The sequence below is a fragment of the Camponotus vicinus genome, unplaced genomic scaffold (assembly GCF_025532165.1).
Source record: "Camponotus vicinus isolate PSW18456_S1 unplaced genomic scaffold, iyCamVici1.0 SCAF_1, whole genome shotgun sequence".
Lineage (NCBI taxonomy): Eukaryota > Metazoa > Arthropoda > Insecta > Hymenoptera > Formicidae > Camponotus > Camponotus vicinus.
In genome coordinates, this window is record NW_028141945.1 from 13,879,599 (window position 1) to 13,891,203 (window position 11,605).

An 11,605-nucleotide genomic window follows, 5' to 3' on the forward strand; every position below is an offset into this window, starting at 1 on the left:
TAAACATTTATTTTAAAATAAATCATATATAATATATAATAATATAATAATATAATATTATATATAATAATAATAATAATAATATGAAAAGAGAAGTTTAATTCGAAATAGATTGAGTTCTATGGCCATTTATATGGTCTTTTAAAATTTTGTTATTTGAAAATAATATATAATCAGATTGTTAATAATATATTTAACTAAGGTTAAATATATATAAATGTTAATATAATAAATATATAATATAATAAATATATAAATATAATATGTAATAATGTTAATATAATAAATATATAAATGTTTTAATCATTAATATATAATATATATTAATGATTAAAACATATTTATAATACTCACAAAATAGATCAATAATAGAAATACTATATGTGTGTGTGTATCTTGTTTAGAATAATTTAACCCTTTCGTATATCTCCGGATTTTCAAAAAGAGATGTGTTTCATATGAAGACAGTTTTGTAGGTTTTTGGAGGTGCTAATTTCAAATTTACCATCAAAATTTAAATTCAAAATGGCAAATTCAAAATGGCGGCCATGAAAAACTGAAATATTAATATATTTAAAATATGAGCTTGGATTTTATTCTTTTAAATATATGTATGTTTTTTCTGAATATATACATGTTCGATTCGTTACACTTTTTTTGTAAGCTGCGCATCTGCTACGAGACTTTCGAATGCTTATCTCACGTCGTTTTCGCGCACACGTTGATTACACGTATAAACTATTATTTATTATAATAAAGTTGTAATCACATTTAAATAAAACTTTGTTTATAATTAGCACATCAATTCAATGATTTTTCAACATAATATACGCTTTTCATGTGTAAGTTAAGAAATAAAGACAATAAGCGTAACGAATGGGATATATTTGTCAATCAAATAAAATTTATATTTCAAAATTGTATACTATATATTACGGAAAGAGTGAGTGAGTGAGTGAGTGAGAGAGAAAGAGAGAGAGGGGGGGAGAGAGAGAAAGAAAATGTATGTATTCGCATACCTCCCCGTAGGGAGGGCGGAACCCACTGTGTATGTACTTTATAAGATAAACCGAAGTTAACTCTTAACGAGAGTCAAGATAAAATTTGATTTGGGTTAAGTTCTATGGCCGGTATTCATAGTCCGATCTTATATTTAAGATTGTCTTAAGTCTGGTCCGAGGTTGACTTAAGACCTCATTCAACCAATCAAATGGCTGCGTAGCATTTCAAGCTCGAACTTAAGACGATCTCAAATATAAGATCGGACTATGAATACCGGCCTATAACCCAAATTGCATCGTGCTTTCGTATTGTACACTGCTCTTCAATAATTCATCCATTTCTCTAGCGAGGATAGGTAATATCTATCCTTTGTTTTAATGTTAGAATTCTTATACATTAGCAAAGGATAAGTTGCTTTTCCTCGCTAGGGAAACGGAACGAATTATTGACGGGCAATATACACAGAATCTTTTTTTCGGGATAAGGGGACAGAAGGGGCGGAGTCCCTCTCTTGTCCACGCGTTTTACTTGCTGTACATAAATGAATGAGTCTGGTAGAGATTCACGTTGTAAAACATACCTGATGTCTAAAAATTGCACATAATTCGTAAAACTTTTTTTGTTAATAACTTCTTAATAAATAACAAGCGACGGCTAAAATCTTTTGAGGATCACTCACAGTCATGACATAATAATAACATATGTCAAGTTCAAGGTCATTGGGGCTAGGTCCCCCCCCTAATCGATATATTTACCAAAATTATTACCAGTTTTTCCTAGACATTTTTCTAAAAGTATTCATTTTAATTTTTAATTCACGTGTCTTCGATTTAAATCCTTCTTAATCTTTGTTGAATTATAAGTTTTTATATTAAATTTATTTTCCTTTCTCTCCTTTTCCACGCGTTGAGGCGCGATATATTTATCTTTTTTATATTTTGTTTTATAATTTACATTGTGACATACACTAGTAAAAATATAGGGAACACTTTTTGAACCCTAAAAATTGGACTATTTTCAAACCGCTGAAACTCGTCGAAAAATCATCGTAGACAAAAAATTAAAAAGCATTTTGAAGCTTGAAGTTTCAAATTTAACGCGTAGTTGGTGATTTTTTAAAATTTTTTATCTTTCTTATTCTATACCTTAAAAAAGAACACACTGTTTAGTTCCTTAAAATTATATATTTTTTATACGCTGTAACTTGACAAAAAAATTTTTCTCGAGAAATTCAACTCAAATTTCATAAATTACATTTTGCCTACAAAACGCTTTTTCTTTAAATTTTCCTACGATTTTTTTTGACCGAGAATACGATTTTGAAAATAAACCAGTACTTTTTAGATTTGATGTCGATACTCGGCGAAAAACCATCGTAGACAAAAAATAAAAAAAGTATTTTGAAGCTTGAAATTTCAACTTTAACGCGCTACCGTTAGTTTTTTTAAATTTTTTATCTTCCTTGTTCTGTGCTTTAAAAAAGAATACTGTTTTGTTCCTTAAAATTACGTATTTTTGACATTCTACAGTTCGACAAAAAATTTTTTCTCGAAAAATTCAACTCAAATTCCGTAAACTATAACATTTTGCCTACAAAACGCTTTCTTTTAAATTTTCCTACGATTTTTTCTTAAAAAAAAAATGTTGGTTTCGAAGTCATGTAGCTCGGTCAAAAAAATCGTAGGAAAATTTAAAAGAAAGCATTTTGTAGGCAAAATGTTGTAGTTTATGGAATTTTAATTGAATTTCTCGAGGAAAATATTTTTATCAAGTTGAGGCGTGTTAAAGATACATAATTTTAAGGAACTAAATAATGTGTTCCTTTTTCAAGCGCAGAATAAGGAAGATAAAAAATTTAAAAAAACCGCCGACTGCTTATTAAAGTTGAAACTTCAAGCTTTAAAATGCTTTTTTAATTTTTTGTCTACGATGATTTTTCGACGAGTTCCAGCGGTTTGAAAATAGTCCAATTTTTAGGGTTCAAAAAGTGTTCCCTATTTTTTTTTGACTAGTGTATTATCATCCTAGTATATCATTCTAATTAACAATAATGACTCAAAGATCTTGTTTCCTTTTAATTTTAATTAACCGCAGTAGACATATACGTTTTTATTGAAAGTTAACGTGTATATGTTGAAGTTCCTTCAATAGCATTATATTATTATTTCTACGTTGTATTAACTCTTGTTTTTTTTTAATAGAACATATGACGATTCATATTCATATGTTTATTACATTCCAATGGCTTAAAATATTATATATATACATATAATTCTTTTTATTTATTATAAAATTATGCAACTAAATAAAATTTCCACAAATCTTTAAATATTTGTTCTTAAATAAGTGTTATTATTTAGAAACGTTTGTCAAATTGATTTATTATTAAATTGATATCGTAGATTATCCAACATTCATGCGATTTTGTGTAATAAATAATAATTATACCTTATTTTATATTAATAACGCCCAACGTTATGGTGCTCAGACTTTTCTATTATTATATTTGATTGTTTTATTATATGGACCTTTTCCTACTAATTTTTTTATTCTGTAAAAGTTTACGTTTATAAAAAATAAAAGCAATCATGTTATTTATTTTCACATTTATTTTACAAGCATTCCCGAGCAGAAAAACAATCTGCTTGCTTATAACTTAGAATCATATAAACAAACATTCGTATGTACGCGCGCGCGCGTGTGTCTGTGTGTGTGTGTGTACTATATAATTGTATACGATAATCACAAGAACTGTTATCTAATACGCACACAATTTTGGGATAACTTATTAAATGCAATCGATTAAAAAAGGACATTTATTAGATTTATTATCATTAAGACTAATTATCAGTAGAATCGAGATGCACAATGGAAAGTGAAAAGATTAATCTTTGTCAGGTTCTTTTGGTATAATTTTTATTCAGACGATATGAATGAGCACATCCGCAGACTACTTAGCACAGTTCGCTCATATCTGGGTCAAAGTCACGTCCTTGGCGAGTCTAAGAAGACACTTAATCCGAAGGCGCACTATTCTGTCCATGCCTTTGGATCTGATCGTCTCCAGGCTAAGTTTGGTCGGCAGATGAATAAGGTTTTATTTATAGATTCGCATGTCGTTTTCAAAACGAATGATTCCTTTTTCATCAACGAAGATAATCGAATTACCAGGATATTATATAAAAAATCAACAATCACATTTTTTGCACAATATGTATGGAAAATCCGACTAAATTTATTTAGAAAGGCCTCATTTTTATCATTTATTTGTTTGCAAATCATTTGGCAATAGCGTCGTTTCTCGACATGCCGTTTGCGCACAACAATTATTGCCAACAGATCGATTGCCTACCAACTCTAATAAAAAAATTAAGAGATAAACGTACATTTGCACACATAATATTACTACCTATATCGATTGCCTATAAATTTTATTGCACATAAATAAAAAATGAAGAAATAGATGTACGTTTGCACATACGATAACTTTGCGCACACACAGCACACAAATAATATTATTGCCTACAGATCGATTGCTTACAAGTTCTATTGCGCACAAAAAAGGCTATTTTTTCGAAAAACCATCGTGCTCCGATTTAAGTCAAATTTTGTAAATAGGTTCTTGTTAGATAAAAAAGAAGTACGAAAAGGATTTTTAACGACTCAAAAATTAAGACACTTTTTAAGTATTTTTTCGTAAAAGTGAATATTACCTTTAGACAACTTGTTCGAAATGATTTTCAGTTGATCTTGATATTAACTTCTAAGGACATATGTTGTCAAGGTTACGACTCTGAATAATCTTCAAAAGATTTTAGTCGTTGCTCGTTCTTAATTAAAAAGTTATAAACAAAAAAAACTTTCACGAATTATATCTAATTTTTAAATACCATGCAAACCCATGTGGAACCTATTTACATAAATCAAATCGGAGCATGATGATTTTCAGAAGAGCAGCCTTTTTTTGTAAGAATCCGATCTGTTGGCAATAATATTATATGTGCAAACGTGCGTTCGTCTTTTAATTTTTTTCTATTGTGCACAGTAGAATTTGTAGGCTATTGATCTGCAGGCAATAATATTATGTGTGCAAACATGCGTTTATCCCTTAATTTTTTTATTGTGCGCAATAAAGCTCGTAGGTAATCGATCTGTTGGCAATAATTTTTGTGCACAAACGGAATGTCGGCAAACGGAATGTCGACGCTATTGGCAAACGATTTGTAGACAAACGTGGCCCTTCCAATTTATTTTATAATTAACATTGTTTTTTTAATTCCCAATATTTTTGTGCATGTAAAAATATAATATATATAATTTAAATGTTAAAATTGTATATAATTGTATAAAATGTTAAAATTATATAAAATTATATATATATAATTTGCCATAATATATCTGATATTACTTGATAAACAGCTAATCTATATTTGATATTATTTATCTGTTTGCATATATTATTTATTTAAGATCAGTTGTCTAAATACATGTTGACACCAAAACTGTATTTCTTTCTTTCCATCTAATTGACACACATTGAACTGATTACAACTGATTGCTACAAATTGAAATTATGATTTAATAACGGATTGGAAATAGCTAATTATAATTTGCTTGATGAAAAAGCTATTAAGGGGGTAGTCTAGTCTAGAGAGTCGGAAAAATCGATTTTTTTTCTTTGCATATTTTGCAAGTATTTCATATAGAAAATATATCTGCAAGAAGATTTAGCCCGATTCACAAAATTGACAAAGTTATAGCACCTTGTAGGGAGCGATCTTACACACAATAGCATTGTGTCGGCATTTATATTTCGGTTAGGTTCGGTTAGTGAATTGCTGGAACGTTATTTAGGAGTAGAAACACAAACATAATACATAACAATGAAAATTTTTTGAATTCATTGATTTGGACTTTTGCTCCAAAACACTTTCATTCTGAAGCAAAGGTTGTTAAAATAGTAACGTTTCTGGCAATTTTTATCTTCAATGAAAGATTTATGGCAATTTTGAAAGTTATAAATGTAATGGGAAGGAATATTGGCCAGCAAGCGGAAATGTACACAAATTTTTGGAACAAAGCTCATATCATCCGCTCGGAACAACCTTCAACTAACTTCGCCAGAGACAAAAGCATAATGGCCGTTTCTACCAACGTCGCTTAACCTTAATCTTAGCTTAACTCATTCTTTGTCTTTTTTAGAAAGAACAGTTAGAAGGAGACGAAGAGTGAGTTAAGCTAAGATTAAAGTTAAACGACGTTGGTAGAAACAGGAAAGAGAGAGTAGTTCAGCAGGACTTTTACGAGCAAGAGCAAGGTCCCTTATATGGCCCTGGACTAGCTGATTGATCATAAATAAAATTATCTCTATCAGTACAAAATACTTTAAACGCGTTTTCCTCGAAACCATGTTTTTCAAATTGGCTCGCATGATATCTCAAAAACCAGTTGATCAATTGAGTCGGGCTTATGCACACATCTTCAGAATGTGTGGCTATAGTCCCTACCAAAATCAAGTCGAAATAATTTTGTTTAATTTTTTACAGCCTTCAATGATGAAAAAAAAAAAAAAATCGAAATTTAATTTTCTAAATGACGTCATTTTTTAAATTTTTAATATTTTTTTCATTTTGGTAGCGATAGCTAACTCATATTAATTAAGAATCTCTTTGGTTTTTTGTTTCAAATAAGCAGAACAACCGGAATCGTGCAAGCCATGGACCAACTTTTTTTTCATGATTTTATTCAATTTTATATACCGCGCTTATTAATAATTATTTTTTAATAAAAAAATTTTTAAACATACTTTAAATATGGCTAAATATACATATAAGAGAAATCCTTGTTCCAAAATAACTTATACATTTTTTTTAAATTCGCAAAAATAGCATAAAAATTCGGCTTCTAGACTAGAAATACCCCCTTAATTCCAGACATTCTGTATGATTCATTGTTATGATATGTCGCGAATTCTAACACAACCTTTAGTTCCGTTTACTGAGTTGACATTGTTTCAGATCTGTTTCATCATTTTTGGAATTTGTCTTCGAGTCACGTCCATCACGTTAACAAGTCCATCGGTAATTTAAATGTTCCGGTTCTCACATACCTATGACTATCAAGCCATCGTTTTCTGCTGCTTTCTCACATTAATTGCGATCCTTTATCTCTACATGGCAAAGAGAAAACTTAATATTCTGAAAACAGAATTGTCTTCGATTGAAACCACCATTGACCTTTTTCCGCATACAAAAAGAACAAAAAGACAATTCGCGCAGAACAGTTGAACATTTGATAAAAGAAAAATTGTATTAAATCCTGATTTTATGTTTATGCTCAAGTGCAATATATAATGCTGGAGATATATCGCAATTAATAGAAATTAGAGTAAATATTATTGAAGAAAAAATTGTGTACAGATTTTTATATTAAAAGTTGATAATGCATTATCGATCTTTTAGAAAAAACAAATATGTAATCTATCTAAAAAAATATAAAAAGTGAATTTATTATAAAAAAGTAAATTTATTATACAATTGATTAGCTGTGGCAGCCGCACCTACAAATCTCTTCACATACAAATTACTCGTAATCTTTACGTTAATAATACTCTCTGTCTGACCGACAAATACGATTATCTAAGGTTCCTGCATCGAAAGCTTTAATTGCGGAAAGGAAATTTAGTGGAGTAAAACCAACCAAAGGAGACCTTATCGCATTATTACATATATATGTATATTTTCTTGCATCAAATATTACATATTGACATATATACAGTCATCATCGTGCTACAAAGACGTGACTACGTAGCTATAAATGTCATATGGAGAATAGGAGTGACGAACAATTATAGGATCGTTCATGGACATCATCATTTTTACTCGATTGTCCCATTCGATGAGCCAATCATGTCCTCGGACATGACAAACAATTTAATGGATTATTTCGAAAAGCAACCAGAGAGAGCGATGCGAATATAGTTCGAATTATGCACATAATTTAAACTTCTCTGTTAAAGAAAGATATTTGATCTATTATTATTCAAATAATGTCTTAATTTTTCTCTCCTATAAAGACTTTACGTTAAATCTTAAAATATTAATTAAAATGCGAATAATTGAAATACGGTGTGTGTGTTTATATTTAAGTTCGTTTTAAAGGACTTTGAAACTAAATTGAGCTTTTCACAAAACGAGAAATTTTTAAATGACTCATTGAAAAATATATTTATTAAAGTAAAACGTATTCTTTTCTTCTTTTTTAACAATATCAAACAATACTATAATTGTTCGTTTGGATTTTTGAAGTGCTTGGCGCTTTTTTCCACTCGCTTTCTTTAATATTTAACTATAAATATAAAAAGAATCTGTGGGATGGAACTGAGCTTTTGTAAAAACCGACGTGTAATGTATGTATGTATGTGTGTAAAATTGTATATATCTCTTAAAGACTACTTGTTCTAAAGGTAACGAATGCTTTACGGCTTTCTCGTATATACGTATAACACGGTAACCTCGGTCAAATCACAATCATGGTACTATGATTCACATATTTATATTTGTATATATTATTTGTGTGTATATATATGTATATATATATATATATACATGTATATACAATATATATATATATGCGTGCTTTCTATTTATATCTGATATAAAAATTAAAGAGTTCTCTTTATACAAATTTCTCTTTAATACGCATTCGCGTGCGCGTTGACTATATAATTATAGGAGAGAATGGGATACGAACACTTGAATAAAATTGGATCGACGGTCCCATTAGAATTCGACGATCGAGATCGCAATATAAGGCTTAAAGTGTGACATTACGACATATAAGTCAAATTTTCGAATCACACGCAGCTATAGAATAAGAATCTACATCGAACTTAAACTAAACGATATAACATGTTACATCTCCCCGAAATGGCATGCAATTGTGATTATTTGATGTTAGTTCACGAAATCGCGAAATTTGCTCTCTTTTTCTCCCTTTATTCTAAATTGTCATAAAATTATCATAAAATCTGTATAAAAATGTGATTCTTTAAATAAAACTATGTACCATATACTTTCATTCAAATAATATCTGTCGAAACATTCGAATCGAAATAAATGAATCTCTGCGACACGAGTGATTGCGCTGGATGTCGGCAGTACATGAGAGTATGCGCGATTACGTGGTGCAAAGTAATATGTGTGTAATCTTGTACAAGAAATTTCAAGACACTCGAAAACACTTGGATTGCACTACTTTTACTTGTCTTTGCTTAACTAAAATTGAGCCTCGCACAAGAATACTAACAATTATACGTTCATATATACACGAGAAATATTATAGGCACAGTGCTATTCTTATTATCTGTTTATCGTTTCGTTGTTATAAAATATACGCACTTATATATATATATATATATATATATATATATATATATATATATTATCAGAATATATGATTCGCGATCGAAAGGTAACATAGGACTCGCGTATGCTAAGCAGAGCATTCTGAGGAAGATTTTTTTTACAAGAATTTATTTGGGAAAATTTAGTCCGAAAACATCAGAAGGTTGACCTGGACTTTGTTATTAAAATACACACTCCGTTTCTTAATGTCAAACTAATTCGTTATTAAATTAAAAGATTAACAATAATATTTTCCAGAAATTCATAAATGTATAAATATTTTCGATAAAAATATATATATATATATTTGTACTATAATTAAATGTCGAGAGAAACAAGAGAATTAATGAAACTAAAGAGATTCGCTTCATGGAAAGAAAAGATGACGATGTATTGTCGATTAAACATGCATCTAATCGAAAAGAAAATTAAGATTAAGAACATCTCTCTTTCTCTCTCTCTCTCTCTCTCTGCGCGAGATGTGGCGAAGAAAATGACTTCCAGTCCTCGAGATTCTGATCGATAGGATTTTACATTTCTCTTTCTTTCTTTCTCCTCTCCCTTTCTCTGTCTTTTTTTCTCTTTCCTTAAACTCATCTACCTCTTTCCTTCTCTTTTTTTTTCTTTCTTTTCGCTCGACTGTCGAAACTCATCTCGGCCTCATTATTGCGTTTCACTTTCGCGATGAGCTTAGCCGTTCAATCAGGGCGTGGCACAAGTGTAACGTAAAAAAGGTCCGAGGCCACCCGAGGCTGCGATTGCGGGCGCGTGTGAAAGAAAAGAACGCAGAATCCGCCAGGACTTGATCCGCGATCTGAAGGTGCGAGTTTAGTCACCGCGCAAGGCCATGTTACAAAATACCAATAATGAGAGTAAAATGAAGAATTCGGCGACAGGACTCGAGCGGAGATTTTTGAGACAGCATAGAGAGGCGCGGAATTAATTTTTTTTTTTTAAAATGTGAGAATATTGAGTACATGAAATTTCTATGCAACTGTGTCTCTCTTGTAAAAAATATATCACTGATACATTACACGTTATCGCAGCGAGAGTGCAAGTTCTTTGATTTCTACTAACCAAGAGCAAAACAAGATTCGCGTGCTTTTATCTTGAAGGCATCTGCGTTACGTATAGTTATGTATTATCGCAATAATTTCCCTCCATCTTTTAAATTTGCTTCTCAAGATTTTTTTCCCGCACAGTGATTCAAGTAACTATCCGAGATTATTACATTTTACCTTCTCTCTTTCTTTCTTTACTTCTCTGTATAAGCTAATAGAAAAGTGAATCGTTTAGGTTTAGGGGAAGTGCTTAACTTAAAATGTTGCGATTTACGAGTCATTGTCAGCTCTATCGTAAGGCTAGACGGATGTGCGACACGGTTCTTTCTTTGTGTGTGCTATCTTCTCTATATGTGTTAATACTAAATGTGTACGGGGCAGCGTCTCGAAACTGGCATCATTGATAGAGATTTCGTATTCAAGATTTTCTCAAAATCAAATACAACATAGATTCCGATTAGAAAGTTTTTTAAAAAAATGAATGCATAAATGAGTACATAAATTGTATTATGATGCCAATTGAAAATCTCATTTAATTTAATTCAAATATGAATTTATTTATTTAGAATTGAAAGAGAAATGGAAATTTAGCTTTTGACGAATTATATTAAATAAAATATTTATGGATTCTAAAAAATTAACAAAATCACTTTTATACCAGGAATTCAATATTCTCTTAATATAATAAAAAATAAAAATATATTAATTATATTATGGAATTTATACTGTGAAATTTTTGAAAGTTCTTTAAATTTTGCCGATTACATAAAAGTGTCAATACGACTACATTAAAGCTTGCAAAACTCGGATCTTAAACTTAAGAAAAAAGATAATGTCTATTCTTATCATCTTCAAATTTCTGACTCTAAAATATTCAGAATTCATATTGAATTAATTTTTGACTTTATCTGCAAAAATTAAATATTAATCCATGGTGACCGGAGACGTTCTAAACTGCCTAGGCAAAGTGTTTTAAATATTCTAAATCTTATTATGAAATAGAAATTGGAAAAGATTTTAGAAAAAAATAAAAAACAAATAGGATCTGCTAAGAACAGATTTTCTCGCTCAGAATCGTGTTTTGAATATTATATATATCTGAATCTTTATCTTTCGATTTTTCAAACGATCTATGAT